This window comes from Podarcis bocagei (assembly GCF_964188305.1).
Source record: "Podarcis bocagei genome assembly, chromosome: 3".
Lineage (NCBI taxonomy): Eukaryota > Metazoa > Chordata > Lepidosauria > Squamata > Lacertidae > Podarcis > Podarcis bocagei.
In genome coordinates this window covers 75,793,986-75,821,246 of record NC_138127.1, presented here as the reverse complement: position 1 = coordinate 75,821,246, position 27,261 = coordinate 75,793,986, and the positions used below count along the sequence as shown (strand labels likewise).

Below are 27,261 nucleotides of genomic sequence, written 5' to 3'. Positions count from 1 at the left end.
TCTTGGCTACGGAGTTTATTTGTGCAGGGTGGTGGTGTGATTGTGCATGTAAGTAGCGGTTGGTGTGTGTTTTTTTCCGGTAGATAGTGTGTCCTAGGGAGCCATCAGGTTTTTTGTAGATTAGGACGTCAAGGAAGGGAAGTTGGTTGTTGGCTTCTATTTCCAGGAGGAAACCTTCCAGCTGACAAGAACCTACGAGAAACTAGAAATCCGAAGAGCCACCATCTTATGTGATCTCTTGTTCCTACGCAACTGCCGAGACAACAACTTAATTCCCACATGCTTCCAACTTAAATTCCACTCTAAAACCCCAGCTACCGAAAGGATCCTGAAACGAACTGAACTATCCCTAATCAGAAACGAACTACATAAGAAAAGATACCTACTAAACCAAACCAACAAAGATCTGCTCACTCTTCACCTCAAACTCTGTAACAAAATCCACCCTGCACTCTGGGACAAATGCAAACAACTAGCCGTTTGGAGAGCTGAAACAGAGTCCTCACATAAGACAGACATACACACCAACAAACTCCACAAACTAGAGAAACGCCAGAAGCCCAGCCACCCTCCACAACAACCCATGAAACAAACAGTACATAACATATCAGACAGGATCCTCACCTCAACTGAAACCAAAGTACTCTCCAAAGGTTTCAACTTTGCAGTCGCCCCGAGACGCATCCCCACGGAAAACATCATATGCGGAGTCGAAGCTAGCCTAACCAAAATCAACCCAGATGAAGCCAATAAAATCAGACTTGAAGTCACCAACATCCTCTGCTCCAGCAAACCACCCAGAAGCAATTTACACAAAGAAGAACAGAAAGCACTCACCAACCTGAGGAAAGACAACAACATAATCATTCTCCCAGCAGACAAAGGTAATGCCACTGTTGTGATGAACACATCGGACTACCAAGCAAAACTATCAAATCTACTCCAAGACCCTACCTACCAACCTATAAAAACAGATCCCACCACCTATCTGGAAAAAACCACCAAATCCAAAATAAAAGCCTCTCCTATCAGTGAAGAAATCCAGCTAAGAATCATCCCCAGAGAAAAATCATCCAGATGCCCCAAACTCTACGGTCTCCCCAAGATACACAAAGAAGGAACACCACTCAGACCAATAGTCAGCTCCATAGGCTCACCTCTACAAAATCTCGCTAAATTTCTCGCTAAGCAACTTCAGCCCTATGCAGAATCTATCGCTTCACACGTTACAAACTCCTTCCAGTTCATAGAAACAATAAAGAAGCAAAACCTACATCCCGATGACCTACTTGTGAGCTTCGATGTTGTATCTCTCTTCACACAAGTGCCCATTAATGAAGCCTTGACAGCCATTCAAAACAAATACAATCCCCCCGAATACATCCTGGACCTGACCAACCACTGCCTAACCAACACGTACTTCATCCACAATGGACAAAGATACAAACAGATAGAAGGAGCACCTATGGGATCACCCCTCTCACCGGTCATCGCAAATCTGTACATGGAACACTTTGAAACCAATGCTTTAGACAAGTCAGAACACAAACCCAAACTTTGGCTCAGATATGTTGACGACACCTTTGTAATTTGGCCACACGGGAAGGAAAAACTAGATAGCTTCCTCACACATCTCAACAGCCTACACCCCAAAATACAATTCACTATGGAAATAGAAGCCAACAACCAACTTCCCTTCCTTGACGTCCTAATCTACAAAAAACCTGATGGCTCCCTAGGACACACTATCTACCGGAAAAAAACACACACCAACCGCTACTTACATGCACAATCACACCACCACCCTGCACAAATAAACTCCGTAGCCAAGACTCTCATCTCCAGAACCAAACGCCTGGCTGACAAAGACCACTTGACAACTGAGTTACAGAATCTCTCAAATGTGTTAATCGCCAACGGATACCAGCAAAACAGGGTTACGAAGCTAATCCAAAAAGAAACACCCCCCAAAAACCAAGACACAGAAGAAAACAATGGCATGGCCCTCCTTCCTTATATCAAGGGCACTACAGATAAAATTAGCAAAATCCTCCATAAACACAATATCAAAACAGCCTTTTGCACCAACCAAAAAATAGCCAATATCCTCAGAAACCCAAAAGATAAAATCCAGTTAGAAAACCAAGGGGTCTATGAAATACCCTGCAAAGTCTGCCCAGCCACGTACATTGGACAAACAAACAGACGAATAAATGCACGTATCGCAGAACACAAGAATGCCGTCAAAAAAGAAGAAAAAACTTCCTCTCTTTACCAACACATGAAAGAAACAGGACACGAAATTAATTTTGCAGATTCCAAATTGCTCTTTAACATGGAACATCACCACAAGAGAATAATCATGGAAGCCATCGAGATAGAGAAACACCCTCACAACATGAACAAGCGTGACGACACGTCCCGCCTGCCAGACATCTGGAAATTAGCCCTCCCCACAAAAACCGACACCAGAACCAGAGGCACACAGAACGCCATCTCCAATCAACCACACCAGACCCAAACCCAGACCCTCTCCACAGATAAATTACAGACACCATCCAGTAGCCAAACCATAGTGGCACCTCCGGATGCTGCACCCCCCTGCAATCCCTACACAGATCTGGCTGGCACAGGGCACAAAACCACAGCTCGCCCCTATACACGAAGCCAAGCCAGAGCACAACTAAGTGCAGTACAGCCATCTTCTCAGAAAAACTCTTTACAAGGTCAAGAGGTCAAGACACGAAAGCTTCAGCAACTAATCCACACCTAATGACCCTCCTAAGTGGTACTCAGAATATCACTCAAGTAATCACTCAAGATATCCCTCAAGTAATTAATGAACAAAAGAAGAAAAGGCACATTAACCTAGGAACTTCCTCTCTGCCCAGAACGTTGGAGGCTATACACCACACCCCCTCAACAGTATTTATAGGAACTCAAACACTGAGATCCTGCTCTGTTCTAGTAACAAGAAGCCGAAAGCACCAGCCTGAAGATGACGAGTGAGACCTCGTCGAAACGTCGCCTAGACACCCCAACTCTTACACGGGAAGACACCCGAAGACACCAAAACCTACATTCCTGTACCCGTGAAAATCTACGAAAGCAAATATATATATATATATATATATATATATGTAGGTTTTGGTGTCTTCGGGTGTCTTCCCGTGTAAGAGTTGGGGTGTCTAGGCGACGTTTCGACGAGGTCTCACTCGTCATCTTCAGGCTGGTGCTTTCGGCTTCTTGTTACTAGAACAGAGCAGGATCTCAGTGTTTGAGTTCCTATAAATACTGTTGAGGGGGTGTGGTGTATAGCCTCCAACGTTCTGGGCAGAGAGGAAGTTCCTAGGTTAATGTGCCTTTTCTTCTATTGTTCATTAATTACTTGAGGGATATCTTGAGTGATTACTTGAGTGATATTCTGAGTACCACTTAGGAGGGTCATTAGGTGTGGATTAGTTGCTAAAGCTTTCGTGTCTTGACCTCTTGACCTTGTAAAGAGTTTTTCTGAGAAGATGGCTGTACTGCACTTAGTTGTGCTCTGGCTTGGCTTCGTGTATAGGGGCGAGCTGTGGTTTTGTGCCCTGTGCCAGCCAGATCTGTGTAGGGATTGCATGGGGGTGCAGCATCCGGAGGTGCCACTATGGTTTGGCTACTGGATGGTGTCTGTAATTTATCTGTGGAGAGGGTCTGGGTTTGGGTCTGGTGTGGTTGATTGGAGATGGCGTTCTGTGTGCCTCTGGTTCTGGTGTCGGTTTTTGTGGGGAGGGCTAATTTCCAGATGTCTGGCAGGCGGGACGTGTCGTCACGCTTGTTCATGTTGTGAGGGTGTTTCTCTATCTCGATGGCTTCCATGATTATTCTCTTGTGGTGATGTTCCATGTTAAAGAGCAATTTGGAATCTGCAAAATTAATTTCGTGTCCTGTTTCTTTCATGTGTTGGTAAAGAGAGGAAGTTTTTTCTTCTTTTTTGACGGCATTCTTGTGTTCTGCGATACGTGCATTTATTCGTCTGTTTGTTTGTCCAATGTACGTGGCTGGGCAGACTTTGCAGGGTATTTCATAGACCCCTTGGTTTTCTAACTGGATTTTATCTTTTGGGTTTCTGAGGATATTGGCTATTTTTTGGTTGGTGCAAAAGGCTGTTTTGATATTGTGTTTATGGAGGATTTTGCTAATTTTATCTGTAGTGCCCTTGATATAAGGAAGGAGGGCCATGCCATTGTTTTCTTCTGTGTCTTGGTTTTTGGGGGGTGTTTCTTTTTGGATTAGCTTCGTAACCCTGTTTTGCTGGTATCCGTTGGCGATTAACACATTTGAGAGATTCTGTAACTCAGTTGTCAAGTGGTCTTTGTCAGCCAGGCGTTTGGTTCTGGAGATGAGAGTCTTGGCTACGGAGTTTATTTGTGCAGGGTGGTGGTGTGATTGTGCATGTAAGTAGCGGTTGGTGTGTGTTTTTTTCCGGTAGATAGTGTGTCCTAGGGAGCCATCAGGTTTTTTGTAGATTAGGACGTCAAGGAAGGGAAGTTGGTTGTTGGCTTCTATTTCCATAGTGAATTGTATTTTGGGGTGTAGGCTGTTGAGATGTGTGAGGAAGCTATCTAGTTTTTCCTTCCCGTGTGGCCAAATTACAAAGGTGTCGTCAACATATCTGAGCCAAAGTTTGGGTTTGTGTTCTGACTTGTCTAAAGCATTGGTTTCAAAGTGTTCCATGTACAGATTTGCGATGACCGGTGAGAGGGGTGATCCCATAGGTGCTCCTTCTATCTGTTTGTATCTTTGTCCATTGTGGATGAAGTACGTGTTGGTTAGGCAGTGGTTGGTCAGGTCCAGGATGTATTCGGGGGGATTGTATTTGTTTTGAATGGCTGTCAAGGCTTCATTAATGGGCACTTGTGTGAAGAGAGATACAACATCGAAGCTCACAAGTAGGTCATCGGGATGTAGGTTTTGCTTCTTTATTGTTTCTATGAACTGGAAGGAGTTTGTAACGTGTGAAGCGATAGATTCTGCATAGGGCTGAAGTTGCTTAGCGAGAAATTTAGCGAGATTTTGTAGAGGTGAGCCTATGGAGCTGACTATTGGTCTGAGTGGTGTTCCTTCTTTGTGTATCTTGGGGAGACCGTAGAGTTTGGGGCATCTGGATGATTTTTCTCTGGGGATGATTCTTAGCTGGATTTCTTCACTGATAGGAGAGGCTTTTATTTTGGATTTGGTGGTTTTTTCCAGATAGGTGGTGGGATCTGTTTTTATAGGTTGGTAGGTAGGGTCTTGGAGTAGATTTGATAGTTTTGCTTGGTAGTCCGATGTGTTCATCACAACAGTGGCATTACCTTTGTCTGCTGGGAGAATGATTATGTTGTTGTCTTTCCTCAGGTTGGTGAGTGCTTTCTGTTCTTCTTTGTGTAAATTGCTTCTGGGTGGTTTGCTGGAGCAGAGGATGTTGGTGACTTCAAGTCTGATTTTATTGGCTTCATCTGGGTTGATTTTGGTTAGGCTAGCTTCGACTCCGCATATGATGTTTTCCGTGGGGATGCGTCTCGGGGCGACTGCAAAGTTGAAACCTTTGGAGAGTACTTTGGTTTCAGTTGAGGTGAGGATCCTGTCTGATATGTTATGTACTGTTTGTTTCATGGGTTGTTGTGGAGGGTGGCTGGGCTTCTGGCGTTTCTCTAGTTTGTGGAGTTTGTTGGTGTGTATGTCTGTCTTATGTGAGGACTCTGTTTCAGCTCTCCAAACGGCTAGTTGTTTGCATTTGTCCCAGAGTGCAGGGTGGATTTTGTTACAGAGTTTGAGGTGAAGAGTGAGCAGATCTTTGTTGGTTTGGTTTAGTAGGTATCTTTTCTTATGTAGTTCGTTTCTGATTAGGGATAGTTCAGTTCGTTTCAGGATCCTTTCGGTAGCTGGGGTTTTAGAGTGGAATTTAAGTTGGAAGCATGTGGGAATTAAGTTGTTGTCTCGGCAGTTGCGTAGGAACAAGAGATCACATAAGATGGTGGCTCTTCGGATTTCTAGTTTCTCGTAGGTTCTTGTCAGCTGGAAGGTTTCCTCCCCGTAGAGGTGAGATATTTGCTTTCGTAGATTTTCACGGGTACAGGAATGTAGGTTTTGGTGTCTTCGGGTGTCTTCCCGTGTAAGAGTTGGGGTGTCTAGGCGACGTTTCGACGAGGTCTCACTCGTCATCTTCAGGCTGGTGCTTTCGGCTTCTTGTTACTAGAACAGAGCAGGATCTCAGTGTTTGAGTTCCTATAAATACTGTTGAGGGGGTGTGGTGTATAGCCTCCAACGTTCTGGGCAGAGAGGAAGTTCCTAGGTTAATGTGCCTTTTCTTCTATTGTTCATTAATTACTTGAGGGATATCTTGAGTGATTACTTGAGTGATATTCTGAGTACCACTTAGGAGGGTCATTAGGTGTGGATTAGTTGCTAAAGCTTTCGTGTCTTGACCTCTTGACCTTGTAAAGAGTTTTTCTGAGAAGATGGCTGTACTGCACTTAGTTGTGTTCTGGCTTGGCTTCGTGTATAGGGGCGAGCTGTGGTTTTGTGCCCTGTGCCAGCCAGATCTGTGTAGGGATTGCAGGGGGGTGCAGCATCCGGAGGTGCCACTATGAAATACCCTGCAAAGTCTGCCCAGCCACGTACATTGGACAAACAAACAGACGAATAAATGCACGTATCGCAGAACACAAGAATGCCGTCAAAAAAGAAGAAAAAACTTCCTCTCTTTACCAACACATGAAAGAAACAGGACACGAAATTAATTTTGCAGATTCCAAATTGCTCTTTAACATGGAACATCACCACAAGAGAATAATCATGGAAGCCATCGAGATAGAGAAACACCCTCACAACATGAACAAGCGTGACGACACGTCCCGCCTGCCAGACATCTGGAAATTAGCCCTCCCCACAAAAACCGACACCAGAACCAGAGGCACACAGAACGCCATCTCCAATCAACCACACCAGACCCAAACCCAGACCCTCTCCACAGATAAATTACAGACACCATCCAGTAGCCAAACCATAGTGGCACCTCCGGATGCTGCACCCCCCTGCAATCCCTACACAGATCTGGCTGGCACAGGGCACAAAACCACAGCTCGCCCCTATACACGAAGCCAAGCCAGAGCACAACTAAGTGCAGTACAGCCATCTTCTCAGAAAAAACTCTTTACAAGGTCAAGAGGTCAAGACACGAAAGCTTTAGCAACTAATCCACACCTAATGACCCTCCTAAGTGGTACTCAGAATATCACTCAAGTAATCACTCAAGATATCCCTCAAGTAATTAATGAACAATAGAAGAAAAGGCACATTAACCTAGGAACTTCCTCTCTGCCCAGAACGTTGGAGGCTATACACCACACCCCCTCAACAGTATTTATAGGAACTCAAACACTGAGATCCTGCTCTGTTCTAGTAACAAGAAGCCGAAAGCACCAGCCTGAAGATGACGAGTGAGACCTCGTCGAAACGTCGCCTAGACACCCCAACTCTTACACGGGAAGACACCCGAAGACACCAAAACCTACATTCCTGTACCCGTGAAAATCTACGAAAGCAAATATATATATATATATATATATATATATATATACACACACACACACACACACACACACACACACACACACACACACACACACACAATCTGCCCACAGGCACAGAGCTCCTGCAAACACTACATTCTGACAGCTGGAGTGTAAAGCATGGATAGAACATGCAATCCAAATATAATTGGTATGTCCTGGAGAATCAAAGCATGAATATTGCATATTATTTTTGCTGTGGGAGAAGTAGCCACAGTCCATTTATAAACCATGAGAGATAGCGCCAGATTGGTTAATCCGTTCCAATTCTGCTTCTGCTTCTTATTTTGAAGCCACAACTCCCCCTTACATTTAAAAGTACTATGATGCCACTTTAACACTTATAGCTCCCCCAAAACATCCTGGGAATTGTAGTCTGCTAATGGTGCTGAGAGCTGTTAAGGAGGCCACTCATCCCTGCATAGAGCTACAATACCAAGAGTGCTTCAATAAACAATGAACCCAATGAACTCCAAAAATTGTAGCTCTGTGATAGCAATAAAGGTCTCTTAACAGTTCTCAGCACACTTAAGAGTTCCTAGGATGTTTGGGATGGTCAAAATGGGACAGTGGTACCTCGGGTTACATACGCTTCAGGTTACAGACTCTGCTAACCCAGAAATAGTACCTCGGGTTAAGAACTTTGTTTCAGGATGAGAACAGAAATGGTGTGGCGGCGGCGCGGCGGCAGCGGGAGGCCCCATTAGCTAAAGTGGTACCTCAAGTTAAGAACAGTTTCAGGTTAAGAACAGACCTCCAGAATGAATTAAGTACCCGAGGTACCACTATATAATATTTCTTTAAATGTATGGTGTGGATGTGGCCTAAATTAATCCCAAATGGAGTTTGTTTAAGCTTTGTGACCTAAATGTTAATTACAACGTTCAGTGAAATCAAAGCCACTGGCTCTCTTTCTTTCTTTGGTTGCAAGGCATGGCAGGAGGCAATGCTGGCCACCAACTTGGATGACTTTAAAAGAGGATTAGACAAATTCATGGAGGAGAGGGCTCTCAGTGGCGACTGGCCATGATGACTATGCTCTGCCTCTGTAGTCAGAGATGGAAATGCTTCTGTATACCAGCTCCTGGAAATAACAGGAGAGTACTTTTGTGCTGAGGTCCTGCTTGTGGGTTTCTCACAAGCATCTGGTTGGCCACTGTGGGAACAGGATGCTGGACTAGATGGGCCAATGGCCTGATCCAGCAAGCTCTTCTTAAGAACCACCATGAACTGGTGTTAGCAGTTGCTGGCGCAGATGTCATTCATGGATGTCCAAGTGAACAAGACCTTCATTGAATTAATGCTGATAATTCCAGCTCACTAATAAGCGAATGCGGCAAGACTTCCTTTTGCAGAATACGTGCTGATTCTTCCAGAAGATTTGTTCTTCCACTTGTTAGGCAACTCTAGCAATAATCGTGCATTCTCCCAAGAAGGAGGCATTGATTCTTAATCAAGAATTTATAAAGTGGTAGAGGGAGATACTCCAGGAGACAAATAATTGGCTCTGGGGGAAAGCGCATCCTGAGTATTAAAGAGACCCCCCTCTGGAGTGTAAATAGACATGGTCGTAGCAGCACAGGAATTAAGGCAAATAGCTAAAGTCAATTCATCATTTGAAAACCTCCTGAGCTACAACAAATACCTGAGCCATAGGGACAAAAGAGGAGGTTAATGGGAATTTTTAATGTATAGTGAGGCTTCCTCAACCTCGGCCCTCCAGATGTTTTTGGCCTACAACTCCCATGAACCCTAGCTAGCAGGACCAGTGGTCATGGATGATGGGAACTGTAGTCTCAAAACATCTGGAGGGCCGAGGTTGAAGAAGCCTGGTATAGGTGGCTTTTAGACATGAGGCTAGTGACAGAATATTGCTTGTCATGCCTTATTCCATGTGGAGCATTGACCGAAAACTAAACAGCAGAAATGCAGTATGGGAAACTCAGTGGTAAGAGCTAATTCCTGGAATGCTGTACTTGGAGGCTTGTAAAATAAACCCATGCATCCTCCTCCAGCTATACCTTTATGAACTGCTTACGTGCATGAGAACCATGTGATCTGAAGATAGCCTCGCTAGGCTTCTTGTGGCTTAACAGTATACTTTGACTTTGCCCCAGAGTTCCAGATGAAGCTCCTTCGGCTGAGGAAAAGATGAGGGCAAGAAAACATAAGCTCTTAATGGGCTCTAAACAGGGTTAAGATGGGACTGTGAATAAAACATTTTAAAAAATGGACTCCCACATGAATTTTTTAGAGTGGCTGCAAGGATTTGGCCTAAAACAGTCATTTATATAGCACTTTATTACATTGAAACATGAAATGGCTTTTCTCCACTAATAACAAATTTAAGGCAAGAGACATGCTCTTGTCTTGAATTTAGGCTTGACGTCTGCAAGTGATATACACTTGCAGGATATTATTTGTAACTGTAATAGTCCCAAGAGTTCCAAACTTTAACTAGGGGATATAGTTGTAGGCAGGAGAAAAGGAAGATTACACATGCATTACAATCAGCTTTTACTTGGCATGGTGGTATTTTTTATTTTATTTTTTTCACAGAGAGATTGCAGAGAGAGCTGAAGGAGCTATACAGGAGAGGCCACTCCATTCCACGCCCATGGCATGCACATACATCCCACAGGTTTGCATTATACTGTATTCCAAAACCCTGAAAAATCTGTGTTCAGAGATGATAGAGGGATAGAAATAATAATAAGATGCCTCTATCATTACATGTTCCACTTCCTTAAATGTTACTCTCCTTCTCTGTTCTTTAAGAAGCTATAATCAGGGCAAACTGGTGTCTCACAGCAAAAAAGGAAGGAAAAAGATTTAATAGATTTCTAACCCATGTTTCAGGGCACACTGCAGTCCCAAGGGAATTTACAAAAAGTTAAAATACAACACAATAAACAACAACAACCTACCCCCATCAATCCCATCAATTTATGAGCAGCATCAAAAAACTGTTTTAAAAGCACAGCATGTTAAAAATTAACCAAATGCAGATTGAATTAAGAGTTTCCTTAAAAGCTGGCAGCGATGAAACCATGCATGTTTCCCTAGGAAATGAGTTCCAAAGGTTTGCTTTTTTAAAAAAAAAATAATATTTATTAAAAGTTTAAAGATTACAGAAAGAAGTAAAAAAAAAGAAAAAGAGAAAAAGTAAACAATACAAATCAATACATTACAATACATAAAAAAACAAAAGACACAATACATCAAAACAAAAACAAAAGCAAAAACAATTAAAAACACATCCAATATTTTCATATCTTTGTCCTTCATTAACTTGTTTCATCGACCTCCTCACACCTCCCTTTTTTGTGTTCTAGTTATTAATTATTTCAGCAAATCCTTTCCATCTTTCACTGTTTTCTGTCATTTAATTGTCTTAATTTATTTTAACCTTATCTTACCATTAAAACCCTAAAACTTATTTATACTTAACTCCTTATAACGTTTCTACTAAAGCCGTGTAATTTCATTCCAACATTTTTCTAACACTCATTAATTTAACAATATTTCTCTAAATAAATTTTAAACTTTTCTCCAATCTTCTTCCACCGTCTCTTCTCCCTGGTCTCGGATTCTGTCAGTCCTTTCTATCAATTCCATATGGTCCATCAACCTGGTGATCTTCTGTCCGGGGCTCTTAACTCTTTTCCATGTCCCTTCTGCAGATCTTCTTCATATTTATACATGCACTTTACTTTATCTTCTGCTGATCTTGTTCTTAATTTCCTTCCTTTGGCACTGAGGAGTAGATCTCGGGGAAACTCCAACCTAACAATGTCTTTATTCCTTCACGACAGGTCAGCCCATTCTCCATAGTCAGAACTAAAGTCCAAAAGATATTTCAGAGTGTGTTTCAAAATCCCTCCGAAGGTAAAGGCCCCCACAACTCCAATCTCCCCCTGACCCAAATCCAGATCCCAAAAGCCAGAACATCCCTGCATAAGGGGATCTATCCAACTTTCCTTCTCCAATGCAAGCGGGGCTCCATCCCTCCAAATCTGGCTTTCTCTAAATTCAATCGTAAAAGGCAACAGCTTATATTCATCAAATTGCCTCTGTAAGGCTGGGGCTCTCTCCACTTGTGTTACAACAGCTTTCTCCCTCGTCTTCTCCACAGCTTGCCATGTCAAAGTAGATTCCTGAATCGATTCCTGAGTAGTTTCTGTATAGGTATTCACTTTTTGTCCCAAATCAGTCATTTTTTGTCCCAAATTATCAATTTTAATAGTCATCACATCCATCTTCTCATGAAGCTGTTCCAATAAAGCACTTGTCTTGCAAAATGCAATCACTAAGGCTTCTTCTGTCGACATTCTTGTCCAAGGTCAATCTCTGATTCTCACGGTCTTTAATCTCTGCAGCTGGAAAATTCCCCAGCTCCACTCCTACAACAGTTTCAAAAGCTCCCTCTAGAGGAAACAATTTCTATTTGTATCCGTCCTTTTAATCACAGATCCAGCAACAAAGTTAGTTTCGATTTTCAGTTACTTTTGCTCCTTTTTAAGTGCAAAAGGAAACAATGGAAACAATATATTTCTCTTATTTAACTATCTGTCAGCATACGTTTTATTCACAGTCAATGAACTTTCCCAAAACGTCGATCTTACTAGCAGCCCGTTCCCAGGTTCAAAACGGTGGTAATTTATCTTTCTTCACTCTCTCTCCTGCAGGTTTAGGCGATCTAAAATTTTCCGCCTCTTCTCCTGCTTCCAAGGGGGGTTTAGTAATTTTAACCGATGGAGATTTAATCCTTTACAAAATGCTTTCCAAGACTTTAGCTTGCAACGTCTTTGCTTCAATCTATTTACAAAAGAGGAAGGCGGACTTCCTGTTTGAAACCTTCCCGTTTCGGTGCCAAATTAAGATGTTTAAAGATCCAATTTTCCGTTCTACTCACGGGTAGTTGTTTAAAGTCCAATTGTCCACAGGAAAAAGTCAGCGCTCTCCGGCAACAGCAATGCGGCTTCACTCTGTGAAAGAAGCCCTCGATTCAAAGCACCGTGCCGCTCACCCCACGTCACTCCGGATCCCCAAAACCGGGTTTCCCCGCGAGTAGGGGAGGCGCAAAAGGTGCCAGACGAATCCCACGTCCACAGGCTTCTCCCGCCTGTGGTTTTTAGTGGGTCTCCGCCTTCGCCGTGGCGGCCAGACCCTAATTTCCACGGAGCAGATTCCTCCCGATCAGAGGAAATCCGCCATTACCGGAGGCGCTAACCCGGAAGTCCGAGTTCCAAAGGTTTGCAGCCACCACCACAAAAGCCTGGCCCTGCCAATTTAACAGCTTTCACTGGAAGGTCAGAAAGCAATGCTTCAGATGAATATCTTAAAGTCAGTAGAAATATTTTGAATAGGAAGAATTTGCAGGAGAGAAAGTCAAGTTGGCCGTGCTTGAATTATAGGAGCCAGAAGCAGGCCCAACTCTCTTACCTGTTTTACTGGCTCTCTTAAGAATGCTACGTGGGACCATAATGTGGCTAGTGAGAGGAAGTCAGGGTTGGAGGCTGTGGATTTTGCAAAATACACAGGCATCAAGCCCCATGATGTATTCCTCAGCAGAATTAATAGTAGGGAAGCTTTGATATTTTAATTCTTCAAGGCAGTAGCAGTCCTTCATTATACTGGACCCAAGTTTCATTCAGCAACAATCCACCCTGAAGTAGTTGAGCAGCTCTAGGGCTACAAAGCTTTGCGAAACATCAGAAAGACAAACTGCTTTAACAAAATAAAACACACTTTTGATGGCCTTTGGCAGGCTCCTTCATATCACTCTGAGTAGATGCTGCTGCCTGATTGCAAGAGGAACATGAGCAGCACTTAATGCTTTTTCGTTATATCCTGAGAAAAATCAAGGGATGCCGGTGATTTTTTCTTAGTAAGAACGAAAAGTAAATTGAAAAAGAAACTTGTCTTCTCTTAAGTTAAGGTATTGGGGGAGGCTAGAATTATGGGCTAGAATTTTTCTATCCAATCCGCATGCAGGGCCAGAACCTCAGAACAGTACAGAAGGAAAGACGGACCTGAGCCTCAGCCTCCTCAAGGATAATTAGACAGAAAAGACTGGCTGCTGCTGTAGTCAATGCTAATCCATAGAGGAGGAGAAGAGGTGCAACTCTCCTCTTGGACTCAGCAGCCAACTTCCTACAGAGCTTTCACTTCCTATGGCTTAGGATCAGAGATTAACTCCTCACTAAGCAGGAGAGTCTTAAGGCTCAGAGTGAACATGTTGAGCCCTGGGCACTCAGTGCCTAGCCCTTCTACCATTCTATAATATTCATGAACTATTCCTATGGATACAGTGGCGTAGTGTGGGTTGTCAGCACCCGGGGCAAGGCAAGTAATTTGCGCCCCCTAACCCATGGATTTGCGCCCCCTAACCCGTGGATTTGCGCCCCCTAACCCTAACCCCCAGATGTTGCGCCCGGTGCGGCCGGCCCCCCCTGCACCCCCCACGCTACGCCACTGTATGGATATATAGACTTATCCGTAAAATATTAAATTATTTTATTATTTACCGCTACATAGAAACTCAGAAAAAGAAATATTACTAAAGCTAGAACAAAATATTATGTTTCAAAAACCCGATATATGGCTCCCTATGGTCCAATACAGCAAGGGGGTGGGGGAAGGTGTCTAATGATTACACTGTGTACTTCCTGATAATTTTACTGAAATTGTTGTAAGCCCCTCTGGAATGAGAGGTCCTCATTAGCTCCACTATAATATAAACTGGCACGGGAAGGGTTGTAGGCCAACAGAAGGATCCAGGTTCAATTGCTTGCATCTCCAGGTAGGGCTAGGGAAGACTCATGCCTGAAACACTGGAGACCAGCTAAAAGCCAGTATAAGCAATACTGAGATGGACCAATGGTTCGACTTGGAATTAGACAGGCCCCTAAGCATCCATTCATTTCCTACAGCAAGAGATCTCCACCAAAATCTCTTCCTAAAAATCTATGTGTGTATGGTATATGTGTGATGAAGGGTACATCCTTGCAAAATTCACACAGAGCTTTTCAATAAGAATAATCATAATCATAATCATAATCATAATCATAATCATAATAATTTTATTTAATTTATACCCTGTCCTCCCCGGCCAAGACTGGGCTCAGGGCTGCTAACACCAAATATATAATACATTAAAAACACAAAATCAAACCATTGATTAAAATACAGTTCAAAATCACATTTAAAATCAAAATAAAATTAGGTGGGAACCCACGAATCACAACCGTAAGGAATATTAAACGTTCACCAGGCCTGGCCATCTGTGCTGGTCCCATGTGGGCCAATAGAAGGAGCCAAGAGACCACTTACATACAGGGTCCCATAGAAAGAGGAAAGAAGGAAGTGGGTCAGACTGGACCCCGGCCAAAGGCCTGGCGGAACAGCTTCATCTTGCAGACCCTGCAGAAAGATGTCAGATCCCGCAGGGCCCTGGTCTCTTGTGACAGAGCATTCCATTTAAAAATATACGGCAGCTTCAATGTATTTTAAAGGGGAAAGCATCAAGACTATTCAGACTCATTTGGAGTCAAAGGCCTGTATATAAACTCTGCTGGGCTTGTCATGACCCAAATCAACAGCACTAGCAAAGAAAATAGTTCATGCCATTAAGGTCATGACCCAAAGACTGAGAAACCCCCTCAATAGTCCCCTCTCCCATACAAAAGCAAGCAAGTCAGCATAAAGCAAAAGGTTAATATACTAATTAGCATCATTCATATGCAGAAGGAATGGGTGCCCTGCGCTACAAAAAGAGAACAGTATTCAAGACCAGGAACACTAAAAGACATAATCACAAGCAATGTATGGCCAGGTCAGGACCTGGAGAGCAAACAGTCTGCTCACATAACCGGTAATATATTCAATGGCAAAATAACTCTGCTATGTGTGGAATGAAAAAAATAAGATTAGCACAGTTTAAATGCCAAGGAACAAGGAGATAGGCCAGAATGCCCGACCTCGGAGATCGGCAGAGTTGTCTTAAATCTGGCCCGTTAATATAAAACTGTGTGTGTTTAAAAAATAAAGGGGGGCATCTCTGATCAGTGTAACCACACTTAATTGAATTCTACTTCTAAATTTCATAAACTGATCTGAAGGGCAACCTTCTCCCATCCAATCCTGTCCACAATTTCAGTTTGTGGTGAGGTATTCTTCTCCAGCTGCTTCCGCCTTCAGAAATGAGGCAAGTGGGTAGCAGCCAGGGAGATGGGCTTTCCAGTGGTGGTGGTCCTCAGCTTCTAGAATTGCCTTCACAGAGAGGTTCACCTGGTGCCTTCTTAACTTCAGTTTTAGATGCCAAGTTAAGATCTTCAGTGGCAAACAGCTATATGATGAGAACTCAGCACACTGGTTGGTTTAATTGTTAAATTATTGTTGTTTTAGTCTTCCAGCCTGCTGCCATCTTAGGGGTTTTTTTTTAATTGATTGCAGTATTTTAAAGTGTCTTTATTCATGACTCCTTTGGTAAATTTGGTTCAAACTGAGAAGCACATGAAAGAGACATACTCCAGGATAGGGAAGGCAGATATATAGAGAGAGACGTTCTTGACTAGAGCAACTTTTTATCTGAACTGTGATTGGCTTCTCACTAACCTCAACTGCCCACTTTCCTATACTTGCCACAAAGAAAGTGATCCTTTTAACTCTGAGATGCTTAAATTTACTGCCTCCACACTTTTTCAGTGCCATTGCAGAACAGATCGTAGCAATGCATTGCTGTGCATTTTGAGTGCACTCTGCCTAGCAGGCTACTAGCTTTTACAACATTTAAAGAGTCCCCTAAGAAACAGCTCACTTTAGAGCAGTAAATAAATCCTATTCAGCTCTGCTTCCCCCCAAATCAGCTGAAAGCTACTTGGCAAATGGCAGAAACCACAAAGCAAAGGGAACATTTGCTGCAACGACGACAGAAAGAAAAGCAACCTACCTCCATTCTCAACTAGATGCCCCGAATTAACACTTGTAGGAATTGCTTCAGAATTTCCACAGTGAGGCAGGTCTAATGTTGGGGTTCTGCACTCCCCAAAACATCATTTGCCCCTGCCCCTCTGGACCTTCCCTTGGATTTGTTTTGCTAGATACGAAAGCACCATTACCACTTGCTAAGGAATTAAGCCTACAAGCAGCACATAAGGAGATTCATTAATGCATTAAGACAGGCGTGATTTGATTGGCTCCTTTTTTTAGGCATTTGGCACATGGGATGCAAACAGATCTGTGGGACCTGGGTGTCAGGGGAGACCAGGCGACCTGCCAACATGCTAGCTTTAAAAAGGAGAAAGAAAGTCAGCGCCAGTTCCTGAGTGTTAAAGAATTTTCAGTCAAAAGGCAGATCACTGATGCCCATAAAACCAACAAGCAGAAGCTCCCCCCCCTTTCCATGGGAAAACCACGTTAGTGCCTCTGTACCACTGAAAATGAATTCCTTCCTAGCATTCTTAATTTCGTCCTCACCTTCTGAAGTGCTTTTTAACCAGTACTGGCCAGTATTGATGGAAAGTAAAAAGAAACATTATCAATTGCACATGGAGCAGCAGTTTTGATGAGACATTGTGATAGGAAATTGGGGTCTGCTTTCCTTCCTGTAGGGGCCACTGTCCTGCACAACCCTTGGACAGCTAGAGTAAATGCACATCCACGTTATAAAAAGAAGAAGCAAGACACAGCACACACTGAAGGGGAGGGGAAAGCAATCTGATTCGGGAGGAAATTCTTTTTCCATCAATTTAATAATCGTGGAAGGGACCCTTCCAACTGTACAATTCTATGTACTGTACACATCTCTGAATTTTGCAATGCAGTTCTCCTCCCAAGTAATGGGTTAAAAAAAATGCACATAGTGCAGTAAAGTAACCATAAAAATGCATATATTCATGAAAATAACATACACAGATGCACTATTTTAGGGTGCTTTGTATTAGACAAAATTGAATGTGAGCATGTACACTGGGAGAAATTCATACAAAAATGTTGATGAATATTCATGTGGAACACACACACACTTATAATCAAATGCAAACTGAGGTGGAAATGTGAATAACTGCACTCATTAATGGGGGAAAAAGAAACCAAAATCGACAGATTTGCCCATTTGAATCATACAAAAGATTGACACTCAAAGCATTTTTGGGGTGGGGGGTGGGGCAGAGAAAACAATCCCGATGTTTGGCCATTATTCTTGCACACAAAAATGGAACACATGATGGCTGGCCTTAGTGGGAAAGATTCCAGGCACAGCCAATTAAAAGTTTTAGCTGCTGCAGTCCCATCCTTTGACAAATCTCTACCTAAATTTCCACTTGCTGATCTCGCAGTTACTCTTGGCCTTGTAATCAATAACATTTAATTCCACCAGGCTTCATAAACAATGCTGACAAGTAATAGCAGGAGCAGCTCCAAGATCAGATAAACACCCCAAACACAGACGTGGGTAGATATACATTCCAGCTGCAGCGGCAATCAGTAATACACCTCGAGTAATGACAGGCCCAACAGTATATAACCAGGAATTAGACAGGAAGGTCTCCACAAATCATTACATTCCCAGAGCTGTAAAACATTAGATGTCAGGGCAGAGACTATTCAAGGACTAATTGGAAAGGAAAGAAGGACTACAAACCTCTTTCTAGGGATGCTTCACACAGCACCAGGGCTGGCCCTACCATTAGGCAGAGTGAGGCAGCTGTCTCAGGTAGCAGATGCTGGAGGTGTCAATAGCATGCCAACACTGCCCCCATTCCCCCTGAGCCCCCCAAGCTAGCCTGTTCTGCATCTCCTACCCTCATTTGCTGCCCTCAGGTGCAGTGGAGGATGTTTTCCCATCATCAGCACTAAAGCGGAGTCAACTGCCAACCTGGTCAGATTTTGTATGTGGAATGTGAGGGCACCATCTTTTCCTTCACCTCAGGCAGCAAAATGCCAAGGGCTGGCCTGGAAAACCAAGTAACTATCTACAAGCAAAGCATTCTGTGTAGAAATTTACACACGGGCAGCACACAGAGTTTAAATTACAATGTGGTTGGGAGGTTACAAGGTTTTTCTAGAACCCATATGTGAGGTATCATTTTTCTTCTCCTTCCTATACAGAAGTGCTTTTTCTTCTTTTGCTCATGAAGAACTATTCTGACGCTTTTAGCTCCCTCAAATACTAATAAGTCAATGGAACAGGCACAGTGAGTCACGCATCATACTTTAAAAGTAGGGCCGAGCCTGTATTCCTCAGGAGAGGGTTTTTTTCAAGGGGTGGGAATCAGATAATTTTATTCAGCTCACCCTTGTCTAGTAATGAGAGCCATTTTGCAGAATAGTTTCCTTCTCCTTCTTTGTTTGGCTGCTGCCATTTTTTACACACAATACCTCATAATGACACTAATTCCAGGGCATTGGGGAGAATGCCACAGTTTCAGCCGCCACCACAGACAATACAAAGAGGGGTGGCAGGGGGTTGGACTCGATGGCCCTTGTGGTCTCTTCCAACACTATGATTCTATGATTCTATAAGAGTAGCAGCAATAAAACCAAAACAAAAGAGCCCACCACAAAAAAATGGAAAACTCTCTAAGGGGAAAAAAGCAACAAGCTGTGTTGTTTCTGCTGCCAGTGTTCATGTTAATCCCCATCTCCAAGAAACTGCTGAAGAAATTCTCCTCCCTCTGGATAATATTTGGCAAAATGAAACACAAAAACCCTCCTTTTTCTGCCCCTAAATAAGAGGAAGAATTCTGGGCTGCCATTTTCATTCGGCTTTATTGTAAATTCATTTCCTGTGTGAGAAGAGTTTGCGTTGCTTAAAGTGACAGACGTGTTAGCCCTATTCAGGTTTTCATTTTCTGGGTTTCCACAATGGGTGGAAAGACCGAACCTGTTCACAGAAGATGACAGGAGATGGAAAATGGAAACAAAGGAGCATAGGTTTCTATAGAGGGGGTGGGGAGTGGGAGCAACCCAAGAGGGGACATTTACAGAGGAAACACAGGGGAAACACAGGGGGAGAGCCGTACATGTAAATGGCAAAACCACTCAGGAGATGAAAAGCAGGTTCATTTCCTGTTCATTCTGCCAAGCTTTCCCGCTCTTACAGACACAAATAGCTCAATTCATCAAGTACATCCTGATTGTTCAAATAAGTGTCAGGTGACTGTGAAAATGTCTATGGCTTGAGAACAATGATGGTGTATATTTGGGAACTAGCAGATTATCAGGAAATGAAAACCCAATAAATGTTCCACCATACAGAGATGGTGGAGTGGGCATTGCGGAAGGGGAACTTAAATCTATTAAGGCCTCATCTGCACTGTTTGTTAAGGGTGCTGAGTGTTGTTGTTGTTGTTGTTTAGTCGTTTAGTCATGTCTGACTCTTCGTGACCCCATGGACCAGAGCACGCCAGGCACTCCTGTCTTCCACTGCCACCTGTTCCCTTCATAGAGCTACTGTTCATGATCAATCCTTGTTCCCATAGAGCTCTGGGAATCGTAGTTCTGTGAGGGCAATACAGGTTCCCCTGTCAACTCTCAACACCTCTTAACAGACTACGGATCCCAGGATTCTTTGGGGGAAAGCCACGGCTGTTAAAGTGGTATGATACCAACAGCACTGGGAAGCAGCAGCCAAACCATCATTTTGAGGTGCAGCCTGGATACCCTGTCTAACAAAACAGCACCTGAAACAGAGGAGGAACTTGCGGCTCTTCCCAATGTTGTTAGACGCCAACCAGCATCAGTCCCAGCCAGCATGGCTAGTGGTCACAGATGCTAAGAGCTTTAGTTCAGCAATATCTGGAGGGTCACAAGTTCCCCATCGCGAACAGCAGTGCTGTTAGAAAGGCTTGCCTTTGTTAGCTATTAGAAGAAGAAGAAGATGAGGAGGAGTTTGGATTTGATATCCCGCTTTATCACTACCCAAAGGAGTCTCAAAGCGGCTTTCCCTTCCTCCCCCACAACAAACACTCTGTGAGGTGAGTGGGGCTGAGAGACTTCAAAGAAGTGTGACCAGCCCAAGGTCACCCAGCAGCTGCATGTGGAGGAGCGGAGACACGAACCCGGTTCCCCAGATTATGAGTCTATCGCTCTTAACCACTACACCACACTGGCTGTCTATTGTTCTGCGGTTTCATGGCATTGCTCTTTGGTGTTGTAATTTTAAATTTCATGTCTGCATTATTAAGTTTCTACTTGTTGTACAAACAACAAGTGACTGTAAGGTGAAGGTCTTTTACACACACCATATTTGTGTACAACCGAACACACACACGGTGCCACGATCCTGGAAATGGGGAGCACCCTGGGGAGGAGTCCTGGCTCGTGAGGAGACCCTTCCCAGAGCCCAAAAAGGGCGTCCCCTTCATGCACTGGAGAGGGTCTCCTTGTGAGCAGGAGGCCTTCCCACCTAACAGCTGGTGTGCAGGGTAGCAAGACAGCAGCCCCTACCCCTCCCATCAGCTGTGTGAGCGCTGGGCTGTCCCTCCAACATGACTCTGTGGACCCATCAGCTGTGCCGGTCCACAAACCCGCACTGTCCCTCCAGCTCTCATGAGTGGAGGAATGGCATGGCTCCATGGATTGGCACAGCTGAAGGGCAGAGAAGGTTCTTCCCCACCCATCAGCTGAGCTGATACTGGTGAGTGCCCCATTTTACGCGCTTTTGCATATGCATGTGGGGGTACGGAATGTATCCCCCGTGTAAACGAGGAGTCAACTGTATATTCATATAAATGAATGAACAAAATGCTACTACAGTGGTACCTCGGGTTAAGTACTTAATTTGTTCTGGAGGTCCGTTCTTAACCTGAGGTACCATTAGCTAATGAGGCCTCCCACTGCTGCCACGCTGCCGCCACACAATTTCTGTTCTCATCCTGAAGCAAAGTTCTTAACCCGAGGTACTATTTCTGGGTTAGAAGAGTCTTTAACCTGAAGCATCTGTAACCTGAAGCGTCTGTGACCCGAGGTACCACTGTACTATTTAATTACTATTGGGAAGAGTGCATTGTCCTAGAGATAGCTACAGCTGTCACTTGGTAGCATGGTCATCCCTCCTCACCCCTTAGCACATGAACTGCAAGCGAAAGTAAAACTTCTCAAGTAATACCATAGCCTTGCCAGTGAATTGTCTTGCTACACTGTAGGTTATTAACCATTAACTATTAAAGCTTCTTTCAAGGGCTCAAGGTGGGGGGAGCGTAGCATGAACAAGTTTTTCCTGTTTTCTCCCTTACTATCACTCAACACTGATATACATATATTTCCTATGATTTTTAGAGAAGTACGTGAAGGGTACTCAGCAAGTATTTTCAAATGTAAAGATTTAAACAAATCCAAGCTTTCCACGTGCCCTAGAGGCGACAGAATACACAGGATGACTATTGGATATGAAACAAGCACAGCTTAAGGGAACATTCTTCCTAAAAATCATCCTGTGTTGCAGAGAAAGTTCTGAAGCTAAGAGCCAGAGCATAGATTGATTCCTATGGGTTCTGGCAAGCACTCTAAGTCAGTTGAAGAAAAGCCTGTTCACTTGTGGTGGTGGGATGAGGAAGAGAGAAGAGGGTCTGTTAGCAGGTAAGAGGGTGAGATAGTCCCTTGGGAATACTCAACTCCAATTCAGAAAAATAGGTCAGAGCAACAAGTTCCCTTAAGCAAGTTACCGAGTGTGTGTGTCTAACATTTCAAGCGAACTTACCTCAATCAAAATTAAAAAGTGGCACTAGTCGTCTTGTCCAAATGGATGTGAGAGGCTCTTCATCTTCAACTCATTGATGTGGGCATGAAAGAGATTCTTGTTGATCCCAGTCTCTCGCAGCAACTGTTGCCATGGTTATAAATCATTTCTTTTTGCCCCCCAATGGTCAGCGACAGAATATAAAGAACGGGCTTACTAGGTAGGAGCAAATCCAATGTGCAGAGACTGGTTCCCCTCTCAGAAGTGTGATACCAGCCAGCAATAGATGCTGTCAGTTTCATTGCCTGCACTTCAGAAAGCCAGGTTAGAGAGAGAAATCTCTGGATGAGACCCAGATAATAATGACAGTTTTTAAAGTCGCAAGCAGAGAGATTAAAACAGAGCAACCTTCCCACATTCATGTACAAATGAAAATGGGGTGGGTTTTTTCTTTTTCTGAGCAAAGGAAGGGGTGGGAAGCATGAGTACCATTCTGTATGAAGTACAGAATAGATTGTTTTGCTACCAATATGTGAATTGGGCAGCTGTATGATCAGCAGGATAAATTCACACCATACTTTATTTTATATTGTTATTGTTGTTGTTGTTGTTGTTGTTGTTGTTGTTGTTATTATTATTATTATTATTATTATTATTATTATTATTATTATTATTATTATTATTATTATATTTCTTACCAGGTTTCCATGGTGCATTAAAACAAAATAAAATAAAATACAGTATATTATCAATTTAAAAATGCACAATCAGAAGCATTGGTACAATGCAATTTGGGATATAGCACTTTCTGAAAAACAGATGCAAAAATTTCAATTACTAAGAAAAAATTTCAATTACCCCATCAGCCAAACTTACTGCCTCCCTTGCATCCCTTATATGGTAATTGCAACTAATGGCTTATAGTAAGAGAGAGGGGGAGAGTATAGGATATATGTAGAGGCATCATAGCAAGGACAGAGGTGGAAGAGAAGCAAAGTACTGTCTATGGGCCCCCTGGTCCCAGAAAGCTGTGATCTGGAGCTCAGCCAGAGCATATGTGTTCAGTGCTCAATTGTGTTTGTTTTTCTTCTACTGAGAGGTTTTGGGAGGACTAAATTAAGCAATACATATTTTCATATTTTGAAAGCTTTTTTAAAAAAAATACACTTTTGTGACTCTTGATTTCTTTAAAAAAAACAAACATCTGGAAATTATGGTAAGACAAACATGACCAAAAGGCACATTGACATTTCCAAGCACTTTGTCAGGAAAGAAAGGAGAGATTCTCAGGGTGTCCATATTAGGTTTTATATTTGCATAATGTGAAGCTAATACAGAGAAGAAAATATTGTTTCTAGAACAGAATGCCATTGAAGCAAAGTTCCAGTAAATGAAACATTTAATTATTATTTTTTAAAGTTTCTAGATCTAATGTTTCATACAAACTTTTAAAATGTGTACTTTCTGGTAGTGATTTAGACATCAGAGCAGATCTAGCCTGGCCTTTCTGTACTTTGAGGGTGGATTGTTTATCCTCCCGATTCTTACTCGTTTGCTATCTACCCCAATGCTACCAAACTCTACACCACCCTTTATGTTACAGTGGATGGATGGACAAGTGGACAGGCAGATGTGGGGCAGGTTTGAGAGATATTAACTTGCCACTTCCCCCCTTCCTAAAAAGAGTTCCGTTGTGCAAGGGCACCATACACATCTCAATGTGAATTGCAAATATTTGGGATAATTCGCAGAGAATTGTAAACCTTCAGCTCAAGTGAACGGTTTTCCCTAGGAAAAGGCAACACTGCTCTGTTTAAGAATATGACTGTTCATGCTGCTTGCTGTTTAAGCAAAAGCAGTTCTGTGTGACCTCAGCTCATAAGTTTAGAAGACCTGTGAAAAGTTTCCATATCTGACCACAGATTCCACTGCACCAGCACCTCCCATGAGGTCCAGCTATGCACACCCCCAGGAGTCTTGTTTGTATTACTGGTGTGAAGAGCAGCACTGGGGAATTAGGCAGTTGCATGAAGTACCATGTCTATTCAGATGCTGGGAATAGACGCCAAAGCTTGTTACCCAGGCTACTCTCTACGTTTTTGTTTGTTCGGTGGCTTTGTTGGGTGTGGAAGGAGAAAAGTTTTGGAACCGTTAAGAGCAGGTGAGATCTAAACCACGGAAGAAATTAAATTACCTGTGAAAAGACTAGATAAAATTAAGGTTCTTCAACCCACAGCTACCACATGTATTGGTTAACTGAACAGAACACGTAACAAAAACTGCAGACATCCCTGCAAAAGATTTAAAAATTGCCTAATGGGTGAAATTATTGCAACAAATATCAGGGCTGCCACAATTAAATGCTGCCACAAGAAAACTGGTTTGTCAGCTATAGCCTCAGTCGCTTCCAAGTTGATCTAATGGTAATTTCTGTATGCTAAAGAGGCTTTTTGGTGCTCTCCCCTGCAGTAAGTTCCTGATGGAAGTTGAAGCCCATCAATTTCTGGAGGGCCACAGGATCCCATCCCTGAGCTGAGTTTTGTGCATTGCATTCACCAGTGCTTCCAGCGAAGAGACAGGACAGCCTTCATCCCAAAATAACTGGAGGGAAGAGATCTTGTTGTTGTTGTTTAGTGACCCCATGGACCAGAGCACGCCAGGCATTCCTGTCTTCCAGTGCCTCCCGCAGTTCGGTCAGCCTCATGTTTGTAGCTTCGAGAACACTGTCCAACCATCTTGTCCTCTGGCGTCCCCTTCTCCTTGTGCCCTCCATCTTTCCCAACATCAGGGTCTTTTCCAGGGAGTCTTCTCTTCTCATGAGGTGGCCAAAGTATTGGAGCCTCAGCTTCACGATCTGTCCTTCCAGTGAGCACTCAGAGCTGATTTCCTTAAGAATGGATAGGTCTGATCTTCTTGCAGTCCATGGGACTCTCAAGAGATCTTACTGATCCACATTTCAGGCTAAACTGCCCATTAGCCACATAAGACGTGGTAAGAGATTTTTTTTTCACTTCAATTTACTACCCTGCTCTTCTATACGTGGCTAACAATTTGCATTTGTAACAGAAGCAGTAACAGATAAACACATTTAGCAATAGATGTTAGTCCTCTAAAAATTACCACTGCAACAGGATAAATGCCTGCCAGACAGTGTTGAGTACATGAGAGAAGGCCAAGAATGAAGGTGTGAAACAGCCCTCCCTCCCTAGGCAAGGAGTTTCATAATCTTGGGTGTTCAGATGCCCTGGTCTGCTCCTCTTCTAATGCCAGTTTTGGACCGGTGCCCTCAATGAATGAACATTGTATGGTACTAGTAGAGGTACAAGGTCTACACAGCAAGCCTTTGGATGGTGGTGGAATTCTTCCAGGCTGATACTAATGTTAACAAATCAGAACTTCCAAGTGATAGGGCTTAACCACTTAACCACTGGCTTCCAGCATAGAGAGCCTATCAGTTTCTCCCATGGGCTTTGCACTTTGCAGAAGGTAACCAGTAGTGGAAATATAAGACAAAGCTCTAATTCAAATGTTAAAAAGCAAGTCTTTCCAAAGTACACCACAGTACCTTGCAATCACTTCTGACCAGAAACTTCCCACCATTTTGTGGCACTAATCTGACACCCACTGGCCATCTTTGGAACTAGATTTCTAGCAGAACAAGAAACTTTGGCACCGAACTCAAAATTATGTGGGGTTTGCCAGGGATAAATGAAGTTTTCTTGGACATCAAAACATAGCAGTAAACAAACTGTGATAGATTTAAACTAAGTTTGAGGAAGCAATGAAATAAAAATGCTAGATCTTTTGACAATCACACAGGCATCTAGTTAGCCACTGTGAGAACAGCTTGCTAGACTTGATAGGCCATGGACCTGATCCAGTAGGCTCTTGTGTTATTTAGGTTAAGAATAAAAAAGTAAACAGTAAGTAAACAGTGTGACATGCAGTATGTTTAAAAAAATAAGCAGGTTTATTGTGCCATCAGAAAAATTGCTATGCCTGGGGACTGTACCTGTCTTGCCCCAATGGTTTCTGTTCTGCCCCCTCAAGTGCTTTTGCCTGGCTGGAATTTGCCCTTCAGATGGGGTAGCTCCTCTTGGTCAGAATGATTAAGACATGTGCAAATAACTCAAACACTTTTAAAATCACAATACAGTGGTAGAGGATGGGCTAAATTAGCTTCCACAAAAGCGTCTATGACATATTTGAAAGGAATTGCCATCAGCATTTTGTATTGTGAACCATTACAGATGAAGGGCAGTATACAAATTTAATAACATCATTTCAATGTGGTCCAGAAACTGCTTCCATGATTTCCTCAATCACTTGGTTGTTCATATACAGATATGGGACCCAGTAATGTATTGGACTCAGAAACAAGGGAAGTTCCTGTTTTGTCCCCCGTATACTTCCACATGACATTACCATTTCATAGCAACTCTGGAATATTGCAGTCCTCAAACTACTTTTTTGCCTGTTGCCAAAACTCTGTCATTTGCCAAAAGATCCATAATGGTTGTGCAATACTTTCATTATGTGGAAAGCACTGTTATCTGTGGTAGTGGTGGCTTGGGCAATTGCTATTTTGCAACTTTTTTCTTTCGTTTTTGACAGGTGGCCTTCTCACTGCAGTTTTTAAAATGGCAGGTAGTTCAGACTGACACAGTGAACACATATAGTGCCTGACACCTATTCTCCTAAACTCCCTTGGAGTCAGAATTCTGTTATATATTAAATTAATTTTGAGGTAAAAGGAGTGTGCCGTAATGAATCTTTAAAAAAATATAATAGACGTCCCACCAAAATTGAAGTAACAAAGCAAGGTACATGTAAATACTTGGACTGAGTTGCTTACATTTATAGAATAAACTTAATGTAATAAGAACGTTTAAATTCTTGATATGGAAATACAGTCTATAGTAATTGTTGTGGGACAGTATTTGTTTTAGCTATGTCTGCCTCTCTAAAACTTTTAATACACCC

General features: G+C 42.9%; 1 protein-coding gene across 4 annotated transcripts in view; it reads right to left on the bottom strand.

Annotated features, from left to right (window-relative positions):
- The window catches only part of TOGARAM2 (TOG array regulator of axonemal microtubules 2), an 83,487-nt gene extending 61,116 nt beyond the window's left edge, over positions 1–22,371 (bottom strand). The window contains exon 1 of one of the 4 annotated variants that reach the window (XM_081186373.1): positions 22,300–22,371. The gene's annotated coding sequence lies outside the window, so the exon portion shown is untranslated. Of the gene's footprint in view, positions 1–15,724; positions 15,752–16,548; positions 16,749–22,299 lie in introns of those variants that run through there. The other 3 variants (XM_081186372.1, XM_081186370.1, XM_081186377.1) reach the window with 3 other exon arrangements.
- Between the last annotated feature and the right edge of the window lie 4,890 nt (positions 22,372–27,261).